The 14,313-nt window shown below is 61.7% G+C and overlaps 1 protein-coding gene across 9 annotated transcripts in view; it reads right to left on the bottom strand.

Annotated features, from left to right (window-relative positions):
* SEMA4D (semaphorin 4D) overlaps positions 1-14,313 on the bottom strand; it is an 88,506-nt gene that overhangs the window by 33,451 nt on the left and 40,742 nt on the right. For 6 of the 9 annotated variants that reach the window (XM_084899066.1, XM_084899065.1, XM_084899067.1 and 3 more), the window contains exon 2: positions 443-505. The gene's annotated coding sequence lies outside the window, so the exon portion shown is untranslated. Of the gene's footprint in view, positions 1-442; positions 506-7,533; positions 7,706-14,313 lie in introns of those variants that run through there. The other 3 variants (XM_084899064.1, XM_084899063.1, XM_084899060.1) reach the window with 2 other exon arrangements.

The raw sequence follows: 14,313 nt of genomic DNA, 5'->3' as shown, positions 1-14,313 counted from the left end.
TTTTTACAAATTAAACTGGCATTTCTCTTCCCTCCAAAACCGAACACACATGGCTGACCAGGTATCACCTGACCAGAATGAAAACCAGTCACAAACGACCCCCGTCCGGGTGACCCTGAGAACCCTCCTCCTGCCCTGGCCTCACAGACGACCCCCGTGCCCCGAAGAGAAGGTGCCCTTCAGGGCTAACCCGGGCTCCGGCTCGGAGAGCAGGGGCACAGGCCGGGGGGCGCGGTCGGAGGGAGAAAAGCAGGCGATGCCGAGGCCCAGCGCCGGCATCCACTGCCCTCGGGCTCCCCCTCCGCTCCAGGCCCGGCGGCCGGGGGGCCTTGCCCCCAGAGCGCGCTGTGACCAACAGCCAACGTGCTGCTGACCCTCAGCGAGACTTCCCCCGATGTCACCTCTGACTCACTGGACACAGCCTGAGAAAAAGTGACTGTACCTGTGTCTGGGGTCTCGAAACTTCCCAGTCGTCTCTAGGAGGAAGTCTTCAGAAAGCTCTGCTCTGGAAAAAATGGGAAACAAGAACATTAAACACTCAAATTGTCTGTCACATAAACTCAGCACCCGTTCTGAAATGCCACAGAAAGGAAACCTGTGGTTCTTTCCAACTGCTGGGCCCCTGGCAGCCGACTCGGACCCGGGATCAGGGTGGCATTCGTGCGAGCAGGAGGGCATGAGTGTGCAATCACCCACGGACAGACACGCGAGTCGCTGCTCACCGGGTAGAGGAGCTGGTCCCCCATGGCTGATGGCCGCCACTCAGCGCTGAGCCGCGGTCCAGTCACTCATCAGAAAAGGAAGTCCTGACCTTCCTCGGGCTGCAGGGCCGGTGGCTGCAGAGCCAGCCGCAGCACTCAGCCTCCCTGACACCAAAAGGCGGAGCCGAAGCAGGAGGAAGCAGGACACGCACACAATGTTGAGGAGGAGGGGACTTCCTGAGCCTGCTAGTCCCACCTCCCGCTGCGCTGCTGTCTGGACCGGAGGGTCTCACACTGAGCAGCGAGTTTCCTGGTGTTTGTTGGTGGTCCCCGCGCCCCTGCAGGGTCAGACGCCTGGCGGCGGGGACACTGTCTGTGGCAGCAAACGATCCTACAGATTTTTTAAACTTCAGAATCAAACTCCAGAGTTTTTTGTAGTTGGAGCATCACCTTCTTTTCCTTAAGACAGTGGTTCTCAACCTTCCTAATGCCGAGACCCTTTAATCCAGCTCCTCATGTGGTGGTGACCCCCAACCATAACATTATTTTCGTTGCAATCGTAACTGTAACTTTGCTACTGTTATGAATCGTAATGTAAATATCTGTTTTCCGATGGGATTAGGCTCTACAGCAGCGGTTGAGAACCACTAGCAGGGTAGCCTAAGACCATCGGAAAACACAGATGTTTACATTACGATTCATAACAGTAGCAAAATTACAGTTATGAAGAAGCAACGAAAATAATGTGGTTGGGGTCACCACAACATGAGGAGCTGGATTAAAGGGCCGCGGCATCAGGAAGGTGAACCACTGGTTTAAGAGCTTCTGCAATCCTTGCCATTTCCCTGAAGACAGCAGAGAAGTAGGGGGTCCCCACTCTTACACACCACCCACAGCACACAATTTCCTGGGTCACCGGGGCCTGACATGCTCCCTGAATCCTGAGCAAACACCTCAGGTCAGCAAATGAGACCCCGAAGAGGCAGGTGGGAATGGTTAGGACTCGCCAGGACCTGCCTGGCACCCTGCAGGAGGCTGCTTCTGAGCCACGTGTCAGCAAAGCAGCCTCCCGCCTGGGCAAGCAGGGCTGTCTAGACGAGGCCCTGTCACACAGCACAAGGAGCACATGGAGCACATGGAGCACACACAGCACACGGAGCACATGGAGCACACATAGCACACAGAGCCCACACAGCACTTGGAGCACACACCACACATAGCACATCGAGCACAGGCAGCACAGGCAGCACATGGAGCACACAGCACCCAGAGCACAAAGAGCACACACAGCACATGCAGCACACACAGCACACGGAGCACACAGCACCCAGAGCACAAAGAGCACACACAGCACACAGAGCACATGGAGCACACGCAGCACACACAGCACACGGAGCACACAGCACCCAGAGCACAAAGAGCACACACAGCACATGTAGCACACACAGCACACGGAGCACACGGAGCACAGGAAGCCCGTCTCCTGTTTCTCCGCTGTGGAGGCGCTGGCTTAGTGGGTGGACACGTGGGAACCTGAGAAACCATGGTTTCCTGTCCCCCGCCGGGGCGGCCGGAAACACTGTGGGAAGAAGGGTGGTTCACGCCAGAGAAGAGGTGAAGGTAGACAACACCAATACCAAGAATCACAGAGGAACCGTCTCTTCGGAAGGTCAGCGAGCCTGGGCCGCTCTCACAGGAAAAGCCAGCTGCTGGCTGGCGGCTGGACAAGCACGCACCCAGTTCACCAAAATGTCCCGGCACGCACCCACGGCGGCAGGTTAGGGGCTGGCACTCTCAGCCTCACTCAGCACCAGCCCCGCACCCCGTTCCTCCTCCGAGCAAGTCCCCATGCCTCCCCCGGCCAAGCAGCCCTGGCCCCGTGGTTCGGGGTGCAAATACACACTTCCGGCCTCAACCGACCACAGAGGCCTCGGCCCACTGTCTGCAGCCTTCATCAGCACAATCTTCTTCCTCCTCAAGGTAACCACGAGCTATAATTAGTTCTCTCTCCAACTAAAGACTGCAAAGTACACATTTCTCACACAACTACCACCACGTAGCTTTCACCAGGCTGTTCCTAACTTAGCCTGGTGTCTAGGACAGAATGCAAGGTCCATTTGCAAAACAAAGGAATGAAATTAAACCAGGAAATAAGTGTTTCTCCCTCCAGGTTGAGAAACATGCCTCTGTCAGCAGGGAGCGTGGGAGCCTCAACGCCCACGCTGGCGGCCACTCCCGGCAGCACAGCCAGGTGAGCGGGCCTTTGCCTTCTGGGCACCTTTCCCGAGCTCTGCAGGGCCTCCCCTCTGCAGGCGCCTTACCCGCAGCAGCCAGGTCTTCGCTTTCGCAGGCAGAGAAGGCCCAGGGTGGGAATGACCTGGGGTATGGGCCTGGCTTCCCCTGACCAGCTGTGTGTCCTTGGGGAAGTTCACGGGCCTCTCTGTGCCAATTTCCTCATCCAGAAAGTGGGCATGATAACAGTGGCCAAGACACCTGCTGTTCTGAGCACCGGGGGGCCTGTGAGGAGCTCACCGCAGCCTCTGGCCTGCAGCCCTGCCAGGAACCTGCCCGCCCTTGCTAAGCCGGCTCCGCAGGGTATAAAGCAGGATTGGCTGCCACACCTTAACCCCTCTTGGGGCTCCACCAGGCCCTCACCCACGGTAGCTCGAGCTCAGTGCCCAGAGCCCCCAAGCCCACGGGCACACTGCATTATGGACCGGGAGGCCTCAGGCCCCTTCTGTCCAACCTCCCAGCCCAGACCGCACACAGGGCCCCGTCAGGGAAACGGAGATCCTCAGAGCCAGCTGACACTCTACCCCGCTGGCCTGTGTGGCTGAGCTGGACCTTCCTTCAGATGCCACCCTACCTTGAAGGCGGCACGAGACAGCCGCCATCGGTGCGCAGAGAGAGGCTCCCTGCCCGGGCACATCCTGGCGGCCTGGGCAACGCCAGCAGGAGCCTCTGCCCCAGCCATTCTCTGCCAGGGACCAGGGGGGACATACTCCACACGCGTGTAAGATACCCAAGTTCACGGAAAACTGGAACAACTAGAGGCCATTTCTGTGTGTGGGGATGTGTATGTGTGTAGACACACACACACACACACACACACACATGTATAATCCTATTAGTAAAAGGTTAGTATGCAAATTCTCCCCTCAACTGGGAGTTCGACAAGCAGGCGGGGCCAGCTGGCCAACCGCCTTTGGCCCCTCCCCTCAACCCGCCCAGCCTGATGGGCCCAATTGGGATGGGGCGGGCCGGCCGGACCCCACCCATGCACAAATTCATGCACGGGGCCTCTCACAGATGAGCACATTTTTTATGTATGAATTGTGGCACATCCTAGGTTAGAATACCACGTACTGTTAAAAAGAATACAGCAGCCCCTGGGATGGAAGGATGTCCAGTGCCTCAGCGGTTACAGTGTGCTCCATTTGCACAGGCACGTGGTGTGACCTTCTGTGCAAGCCCACCCTTCAAAGGCACCAAGTGACGAGGTCGCAATCTAACCTGGGCCTGCTGCCGCCGACAGTGGCTCTGGTCTGGAGTTGGAGTGTGCTTCGTTTTTTACTGTTTGCATGTTTTAGTACTACCGTGTTTCCCCGAAAATAAGACATCCTCCGAAAATAAGACCTAGCGCATGGAAAGATAAGACATCCCCTGAAAATAAGACCTAGCGCAACTTTGGGATAAAAAATTAATATAAGACACTGTCTTATTTTCGGGGAGACAGGGTATCTGAACTCTTGCCTTAAGCACACGGTTTCCTAAATAAGTTATTTTCAACCTGATATTAAAAGTAAGATACTTTAAGTGAAAAAAAACTTGGAAAATACAGAGAACACATTTCTGACAATTTCAAAAAAAGGGGCTTTTATAACTTTATTATTAATGAGAGGCCTGGTACAAGGATTCATGCACACTGAAAGGAAATTAATGAGAAGAACTATTTTAGAGGCTGGGGAGGGACTGCGGGAGATTGGCCGGCCGAGAAGGGACCGCAGGAGGGTTCCAGGGCATGTCCGTCCCATCTTACCCAGTCCCAACTGGCCAGACCCCAGCAGCAAGCTAACCCTGGTGGTCAGTGCATGTCATAACGACTGGTCAAACGGTTGAATAGTTGGACAAACGGTCGGGCACTTAGCATATTAGGCTTTTATTATATAGGATATTTATAAATTTAATTGTCATTTTTAAGTTTATGACATGGATTTCATCACAATGGAAGTTTTTTTTTTCCCCTATTCTTTTTTTAAAATTTTATTTTATTGATTTTTTACAGAGAGGAAAAGAGAGGGATAGAGAGCCAGAAACATCAATGAGAGAGAATCATTGATAAGCTGCCACCTACACACCCCCCATTGGGGATGTGCCTGCAACCAATGTACATGCCCTTGACTGGAATCGAACCCGGGACCTCTCAGTCCGCAGGCCGACGCTCTATCCATTGAGCCAAACCGGTTTTGGCCACAATGGAAGTTTTTGTTGTTTTTTTTAAAATATATTTTATTGATTTTTCACAGAGAGGAAGAGAGAGGGATAGAGAGCTAGAAACATCGATGAGAGAGAATCATCGATCAGCTGCCTCCTGCACACCCCCCACTGGGGATGTGCCTGCAACCAAGGTACATGCCCTTGACCGGAATCGAACCCGGGACCCTTCAGTCCCCAGGCTGACTCTCTATCCACTGAGCCAAACCGGTCCCGGCCACAATGGAAGTTTTAACAGCAGACAGACAACACCATTTCTGGCCCTTCTGCGGTTCTGTTGGGACTTCTCCTTCTAAATAACTGGAACAGTGTGTTCACTCACGACCACCTCCAGGGGGCGGGGACAACGTGTGGTGCACAGGCCCTGGGGAGGCAGGAGCACACGGAGCAGAACAGACACCTGAGCCCAGGATGGAAGCCGGCACTCACTGCGGACGGAGGCGGGAGCCGGGCGGGACCTGCGTGAACTGTGCGGAGCTCCTGCCGTCTGATGCGACACCACCCACTGCCCAGGCTCCCACGCACGATTTCATGGCTGCGTGATGTCCGATGAAACCTGACAACGCTGGAGTTCAGATCATTGCCCATTTACAATGTAGGATTCATTTTAAGACGGATTTTAGCCACCGCAGAACAGCCACGAAGCTTTTCCGTCCAGATGCAGAGCCTAACGCAGAGACTGGGGTCACCAGGGTCGCCGGGGACGGTGGCGAGGCTCGGTCCCCGGGGACAGGCTCCGAACCCGGACTGGTCAGCGACCGCTCCGCTCCCTGCTCTGGGGTTTGTCCTACAACTTCCCGGACGACGTTCACGCAGCCTCCTCTCAGCTTTCCCAGTCAGTGGGGCTGTTTTTGAAAAGGCATACACACAGGCTGTCTGCTATAAAGCACAATCAAGCCATGTAGCACGAACACATTCTGTACTTATTTCAAGTCAATTCAATGCTCTAATTCAGTCTGTGTTTATTCTCCCTAACAGGGGAGGCAGCCTAGGGTCCTGGCCAGAGGGGGGCTCTGAGGCCAGCCTGCCCGGTTTAGGTCCGGGTCTGCCCCTTCCCAGCTGTGTGACCTAAAACAGGTCACTGCCTCTCCACCGCCCCCAGATACTCCCCCAGACCATCCACCGCCCCCAGCTACTCCCTCAGCCTTCATCCTCCTCCAACTATTCCCTCTGCCCCTCTACCTCTCAGCCCCCCTGTTCCCTCGCCACTCCACCTCTCCAGCTACTCCCTCAGCCCCTCCTCTTCCCCAGGTATTCCACCTCCTGAACCACTCCCTTAACCCCCACCACTTTCTAAGCTATCCACCTCCCCAGCCCCCCCCCCACCCCCCGTCTCTGAGAGAAATTCCCGGGGAGAGAGCTGTGCGGCTGAGCCCACGTGCTACAGAAGGGGGCTCGCTGCAGTGGTGTGGGGAAACGCAGCCACACCACGGCCCTCTGACACACGCGACACTCCCCAGTGCAGAAAGAGGTCTGACCGGAATCTCACGGCCACGGCCACCTCCCAACAGGGACCAGTGGAGGAGGGGAGAGCGGCTTTCTCAGCACCTGGGCCCTGCAGCCTGATGAGACCCATGAGGGGCTGCTGTCCAGTGGAGACCCCGGGACCGTGAGAGCCACTTCCGGCTGAGACTCGCCGCCAGGGTCTTGCAGTTGCCTGCAGGCCACCTGGGCTCTGGGGCGGGGCCTGGGGGCAGGGCAGGCACCCTCCCTGTGCACTTGTCTCCACGGCGCTTCCCGCTGGTGGGCCTGGTGCCCGGCAGCCCCACCTCCTTCGCCGGGAGCTCACGGCAGAGAGGAGGAGGTCCGGCCCCACGGCAGGCGCTTCAGAAACGGAGGCTCCTTCCTCCTCCTGTTTGCCAGGTGGTGACGGCGTCCGTCTGCCCAGAGCCATCTGGAAGCCGGGCCGTGCGGGACTGCACTGCGGCCGCCTGTGGCAGCGCCTGCGCCCCAGGTGACCTCCCCCTCCGGTGGCCACAGCTGGGCCGCGGGACCGGCCTCCTCCTGCGGCTCGGCCCCAGCCCCCGCCCGGCTGCGGACGGACCAGGAAGTCCCCCCGGTGGCCGCGGAGCCTCGACAAGCCCGGGCCGGAGACAGGGTTTTTTAGTCTCAAAACCACAAAACACCACTCTCTGTGTCTTCATCTCCGGTAATTCCTTACAACTACTCAGCAGGTGCCAGCACCAGCCTCGCGCTCCATCCAGCCTCCCCGGGACGTGGCCAGAACCCACAGGCCAGGCCCCCGGTCACTCCCTCCCGGCAAGACAAAGAGCGTCCCAGCTCAGACGATGTCAGACGCGGGCCGCTCCTGTCTGGTGCACAGGCTATCGGCACACACCTGTATCGGACGCCACGGCGACCTCCGGGAACCGGCGCGGCCCCTGGTGCCGCTGGGCCCCTCGTAGCCGAGACTGCTGCCTCTGAACCACGGCCAGGCCGCAGCAGCCCACACCGTCCACGGAGGACGTTCCCGGGGACCATGTGGCAGGACGAGGCCGAGACGGAACCGGGGGCACTACTTCCTGCAAGGGCACTTCCTTATGCTGCTCGCGGTCACGGGCTCAGGATGGGGCCGCCCACTGTCTCGCTTCCCTCGGGGCCCCACACTCAGTGCCAACCAAGGCCACCAGTCACGTCCCTGCTGAGGCCCGAGCCCGGCACGCGCACAGGCAGGGCGTGGCCGGTCTGCGGGTGGGCAGGCCGTGCCGGGCCGCCCAGGTGGGCGCCGGCTGCAGGGACAGCGAGTCCTCGGCCAGGCACAGGCGCTCGTGTCGCTCAGCGATCCTCGAACCCTCAGCCCTGCCTTTGTTTCAGACAGGAAGACACTGAGGCAAAGAGCTCTCAGCCCTGTCTGCCCTCCACCTCCACCCTCCAGGATGCACTGCTCCAGCACTGGGACCCAGCCTGCACTGGGACCTGACAGCACGCACACCAGCCTGATGTCAGGAGGGGGTGGTGGACACCCTGGAGAGGAAGCGCCACCCAGAATGGGATGGGACCGGGCCCACTGGGGGTGGCCAGGAAAAGCAGGATGCTCGTCCTTACGTCTGGCCTTGCCAGCGGTCAGTGCCTCTCCCTGCTACTTCCCTCCCTCCATGCCCCTACCTGACCGCCAGGAGCTCCGGGCCGGGGAGCTGATCTGCAGCCGGGAGGGTCGGCAGGAGGACATGCAGGGACCTGGGTGCACGTCTCCCTGTCTCAGCCCAGGAAGCACACAGCCAGGGCACAGCCAGTGCCTTCCGAGACAAAGACCAGGCACCTGGCCACCTGACCGGGATGCAGGAAGTGCCTGCACCCAAAAGGAGCCACTCCCCCACCCAACCCTGCCTCTCTGCTTCCTGCAGGCCTGGCCTCACTCAGCCCTGTGAGCTCCAGAGATAATCCAGGCAGCACGGACTCCCCATCATTGGGCCATCTAGGGAACACGGACCTGCCGTCACGGACACATGCAGGGAGCACGGACCTGCCATCATGGACACATGCAGGGAGCACGGACCTGCCATCACCGGACACATACAGGGAGCACGGACCTGCCATCACCGGACACATGCAGGGAGCACGGACCTGCCGTCACCGGACACATGCAGGGAGCACGGACCTCCCGTCACCGGACACATACAGGGAGCACGGACCTGCCATCACCGGACACATGCAGGGAGCACGGACCTGCCATCACCGGACACATGCAGGGAGCACGGACCTCCCGTCACCGGACACATACAGGGAGCACGGACCTGCCATCACGGACACATGCAGGGAGCACGGACCTCCTGTCACCGGACACATACAGGGAGCACGGACCTGCCATCACCGGACACATGCAGGGAGCACGGACCTCCCGTCACAGACACATGCAGGGAGCACGGACCTGCCGTCACCGGACACATGCAGGGAGCACGGACCTGCCGTCACCGGACACATGCAGGGAGCACGGACCTCCCGTCACGGACACATGCAGGGAGCACGGACCTGCCGTCACGGACACATGCAGGGAGCACGGACCTGCCATCACGGACACATGCAGGGAGCACGGACCTGCCGTCACGGACACATGCAGGGAGCACGGACCTGCCATCACGGACACATGCAGGGAGCACGGACCTGCCATCACGGACACATGCAGGGAGCACGGACCTGCCGTCACGGACACATGCAGGGAGCACGGACCTCCCGTCTCGGACACATGCAGGGAGCATGGACCTGCCGTCACGGACACATGCAGGGAGCACGGACCTGCCGTCACGGACACGCCGTCACGGACACATGCAGGGAGCACGGACTTCCCGTCACTGCAGCAGAGCCTCCCGGGCGGGAAGAGTGAGTCAGGTCACCCAGCGGCACGGGGATTGCTGACTCCTCTCAGAGGCTCTTGTAGCAACTTGATGATCCAGGAACCACTCATCATCATCCCCGCTTCCCAGACACGAACACCAGGCTTAGGAACTGCCAGAAGTCACACCCGCAGAGGAGTCAGTGTCCAAACCCACTGCCTGGCCAGGGCCTGCTCCCAGCTCCTGGGGGCCGGGAGCTGTCCCAGTGCTTGCCTTCCTGTGTGGGGGACCTGACGTCGGGACCACCAGGCAGGTAACACATGTGGGTCAGTTCCCAGTTTCTTACCAGATTCTCCAGCCTGCTCCGGGGAGCCCAGGGACTGTGTGGTTGGGACGTGCTCCGGAAGTCTGGAGGCCCTGTCAGGCACACGCAGCACCGCCCAGCAGCCGGGCAAGCCTGCACACCACTCACTTCCCTGCGGCGTGCACAGAGCTCCCAGAGGGGAGAATCCACAGGAGCGCAGCGCAAACAGAGGAGGCAGGGCCCAGGCCTCCCGGCCTCCACTCCCAGCGGGCTCCTTGGACGACGACAAACGCAAACCGTAAATGACGGCGAGCCCTCACCGAACACGGATGGAGGCGCCTGCCAGGACGTTTCCGAAGGTGCTGCTGCCCTCTGGCCGGCGTGGGAGGGGGCTGCTCACCCAGCGGCCCGGGACAGGCCCGCAAATGGCGGGAGGTTCTAGAAACATCTAGCCCCGGGGAGGGGGACTACTCAGAAGCAAGGACATGCCCCACAAAACCTCAGAGCTGGCATGCTTCTGCGGAACTCTGCGCTTGCAAACCTGGACTCGAAGCACCTGCACCAGCTGCTGGCCTGCCCGCCGGCCCCTCCCACAGAGCCCGCACCGCACCCGCCTCCTCCGGGTCCTCCGTCTCCAGGGGCACAGTGAGGGCGGGCACAGTGAGGGCGCAGGGCCGGAGGGCGGGGCCGGGCGGGGACCAGCGGGCCTTCCGGAAGAGCCTGCCCGGCCGGCCGCGCTGTGCAGGCTCAGCAGCCGGGTTCACGGGGAAGTCAGCCGAACGTTCGCGGGCAGCTGCCTGGCCGCTCACATAACGCCGCCCGGGGAAGGCTGCGAGCACAGCCCCCGGGCGCCTCCTGCCAGCACGGAGGCCGGAGGTCACAGCGTGCTTCCAGCGCCGGGAGACGGGCAGGGAGCGGAGCTCACTCAGGCACACCGTCAGGACCACTGGCCCCGAAGGGCTGCCCCGGGGGCACACGCTCCGAGCACCCAGCACCCTCCCTCGTCCTGCCCCCGGGGAGCACCGGAGGCCCCGTCAGAGGCGGGAGAGGGCGCGGGGCGCAGCGCTCAGCCGGGCGGGGCTTCGGGGCATCCTCAAACACCCTCTCGGACACTCCACGTCCTCTATTTCTTCCCTTTAGAAAATGATTTTCAGCTTTTTCTCTTTTCTCCCCCCTCCCAGTATTCTCCTTACAAAACAATCCTGTTGTCCCCAGATACCAGCAGTTTCCCCAGATTCTCTCTTGGGCCTTCCTGATCCCCAGGCCACCCCACAAGGAGGGAAGGCAGCCCGAGGCCCCCTCAGCCGACAGGCCCCGCACTCCCAGGTCTCCAGCAGGCTCTGGCCCCGCAGGGCACCCCCTTCGCCCCGCCCGTGCGCCTGCTGGCCAGGGTCCGACCCAGACACCAGTCAGAGGGGACCAGGCCAGCTCCTCAGCCGCTGCCCCGGCGTCTGCGCCGCACGACGGAGCAGACCTGGAGCGTGGGCTGCTCCTCGCCCGCTCGCGATGCCAGTGTGAGCAACGCCTGGCCTCCCCAGAGCAGCCGCCACAGAGCCCCAACTAGTCGTCACACACCGTCCGGGCCTACAGTGCTTTTCCGCAGGACTTTCCCCGAAGAAACGACAGAGAGGGACGCCGGCCAGGGCACCTGCCCCGTCACCTCGTCCCCGCCCCGCTGGCCTCGCCTGCCCCTCTCACTCTGGTCCTGAACGCCTGCCGCAGCCTGGCCCCGCCCCCGCCCCCCGGCACTGAGCACAGCGTCTGAGCACAGCACGCAGGTGCACACAGGGCTGTGCGCAGACAACACAGAACCAGGTGGCACCGGCAGACAGCAGTCCGTGCCGCGCCGGGATAGCCAGGCGGGACCCCCGGCGGCCCTGGACACCCGCAGTCCGAGGGGACCCCGCAGCCGGAGGGAGGGGACCCCGCAGCCGGAGGGAGGGAGGGAGGGAGGGGACCCCGCAGCCGGAGGGAGGGAGGGGACCCCACAGCCGGAGGGAGGGAGGGAGGGAGGGAGGGAGGGAGGGAGGGAGGGAGGGAGGGGACCCCGCAGCCGGAGGGGACACCAGACCTTAGTGAGGCTGAGGCATGAGGACCCGCGAGTGGCTGCCCTCCAGCACTCCTTCCTGATGACAACAGTAAGAGGAACAGATAAGAGAGACAGGTGAACCCGGAAGCACAAAGCCTGCAAATGTCACCCCAAACCTGAGCAACTGCACCCAACCACGGTGTGTCCTGTCCCACCAGGCTCGGCTCTACCCCCCCTCCCCCCCGCCAGGCTGAGCAGGAAGAGGGCCGGCTGCGCCCCCCAGCACCCCGCCTGAGCACAGCGAGGGTCCTCCCTGCTCCCTCTTCTGCTGTGAGCTCCCCCGGGCTCAGCCCCCCCCCCCCGGCTCAGCCTCCTCGCAGGTCTCGGCTCCGGGGACAGTCCTTCCCGCAGGAGCACGGTGCTGGGGTGACGAGGGGTTCACTTCCTGCTCAAACGAGGGAAGGACCCAGGGAACTGGGCTGGTCCACCTCGGACCTCCCTGCAGCTGCCAGGCCGAGCCCCCGGGAGCCCCGAGCCGCCCCCGGGCCGGAGCTGGGAAGAAGCACTGCGACCCCTCCCGGAGGCCGTGACACGCGCCGGCAGATGCAGACACAAAGGGCTTCACACACGTGTGCACACACAACCACCCACAAACCCACACACACGTACATCACACGTGCATGTGAACACAACGCATGCGCCCATGACAGCATGCACACACAAACATAGCACGTGCACACACACATCACATGTGCACACACATTACACACATGCACAACAAAACACATCACACAATGCACACATACACCACAATGCATATATCACACACACCACACACACATGCACACGCACACATCACTGTACTCACACACCCACACATGCACACGCATGCACAGAGGCCAGGGGGCCAGTCAGCGTGGAGCAGGCGTGGCCGGGCCCGGCGCCTGCACGCTCCTCACGCAGGGACCGTGACGGCGGCGCTGGGCAGCAGGCCGAGGTCCCGGAGAGCACGCGGGGGGCACCCATCCAGCCCAGACTCTCATCCTGAAGGTCCTGGGGGATCAGCACCCTGACCCTCCTTCAGCCACGTCCTGAAGCAGTGGCCACACCAGGCGGCGGCCAGGCCGGGCCCAGTGGGTGAGGTCACAGGCCAAGGTCACTCTGGCCTCACCCCCTGGCCGTGGCCGGGCATCGGGCTGAGACTTCCACGTGCTTCCCCTCAATGCTGGCCACCGACCAGCGTGAGATGCCCCTGGGACGCGCAGATCCAAACCAGACGCGCAGCGCTCAGAGGATGGTGAGCAGCCACACGGGATGTGAGTGTTTCCAAACGGAGGCTCAGACACAGACAAGCACCCACCCTGAGGAGGCTGCTGTCACAGCACGGAACACGGCGGCGGCGGAGCCAGGAGCCCGGCCGCCCTGCGGGGGCGGGGTAAATGGTGCAGCCGCCGCCGTGGGCACAGCCCAGTGGCTCCTCCACGTGGTGAGTGCTGAGCGGCCACAGGATCCACGGACCCCACCTCCAGGCAGCTGCCCCCAGGAACCGCAGCCTCAGACCTCACACCCACGTTCACAGCAGCAGCATCCGCAGCATCAAAAGGTGGGAGCCACAGCGTCACCCAGTGGGTGAATGAGGGATAACCAGAACGGGGTCTGGACACACCGCGCAGTGCCACTCCCGCCGCAGGGAAGGGAACATCCCTCACCACGCTGCCGCCGCTGCCCTGCCAGCCACCCGCCACGGCGGCCCACAGCCTCACCACTGGCCCAGCTTCAGCGGCACCACCCTCGGGCCCCTCAGGGTGCACAGAGCGGCCACAACAGGAAAGCACCGGCGTGTGGGACCTCCCACGCCCGTGTCCTCCCGGCTGACAGGAGCGCCACAGGCCGGTGCACACGGAGCAGGCGGGCGGCCGGCGGCGGCCGGGGTGTCTGAGGCAGCACTGGGGTGACAGCAGCTTGCTCCCCTTCTAGAACCTTCATGGACCAGTGTGCTGGGAGCTCTGTCCTCAGCACAGGGTCCAGGACGGTCTTTACCCGAAAAGTACCCTCCAGGCCAATGGTAGCAGCTCCTCCTGAGAGCGAGCCACCTCCCGTGGCTGAGAGCACGCGGCCACGCCCGCCACAGGACGCCAGGCCTCGCCCCGAGGGTGTGACACAGGCTCCTCCCAGACCTGCCAGGGGCAGCAGGCGGCCTGTGCGGGGCACACGCCCGCCCCGCCCCGCCCCCGCTGACTGGCACACAGCTAAGCCTGAGCGCCTGCAGCTGCGAGTCCCCCTCCATCTGCACCCCCTGCCCAGGGGCCTCACTGTGTGTCTCTCTAAGCCGTCCTGAAGCTCCCTGAGCACAAGACCACAGCTTAATGGTCCTTGTGAGTTTCCGTCGGCTGCCGTACAAAGCAGCACAAACTCAGTGGCTTAAAACAACACACACTTATTATCTGAACTCTGGAGGCCAGACGTGGGGCTCCAGCCCCAGAGATGGCGGAGCTCCCTCAGGAGGCCCTGGGG

Source organism: Pipistrellus hanaki, assembly GCF_964339955.1.
Source record: "Pipistrellus hanaki genome assembly, chromosome: 11".
Classification (NCBI taxonomy): domain Eukaryota; kingdom Metazoa; phylum Chordata; class Mammalia; order Chiroptera; family Vespertilionidae; genus Pipistrellus; species Pipistrellus hanaki.
Note: the sequence above shows the minus strand (reverse complement) of the source record. Positions and strands in the feature narration are given on the sequence as shown.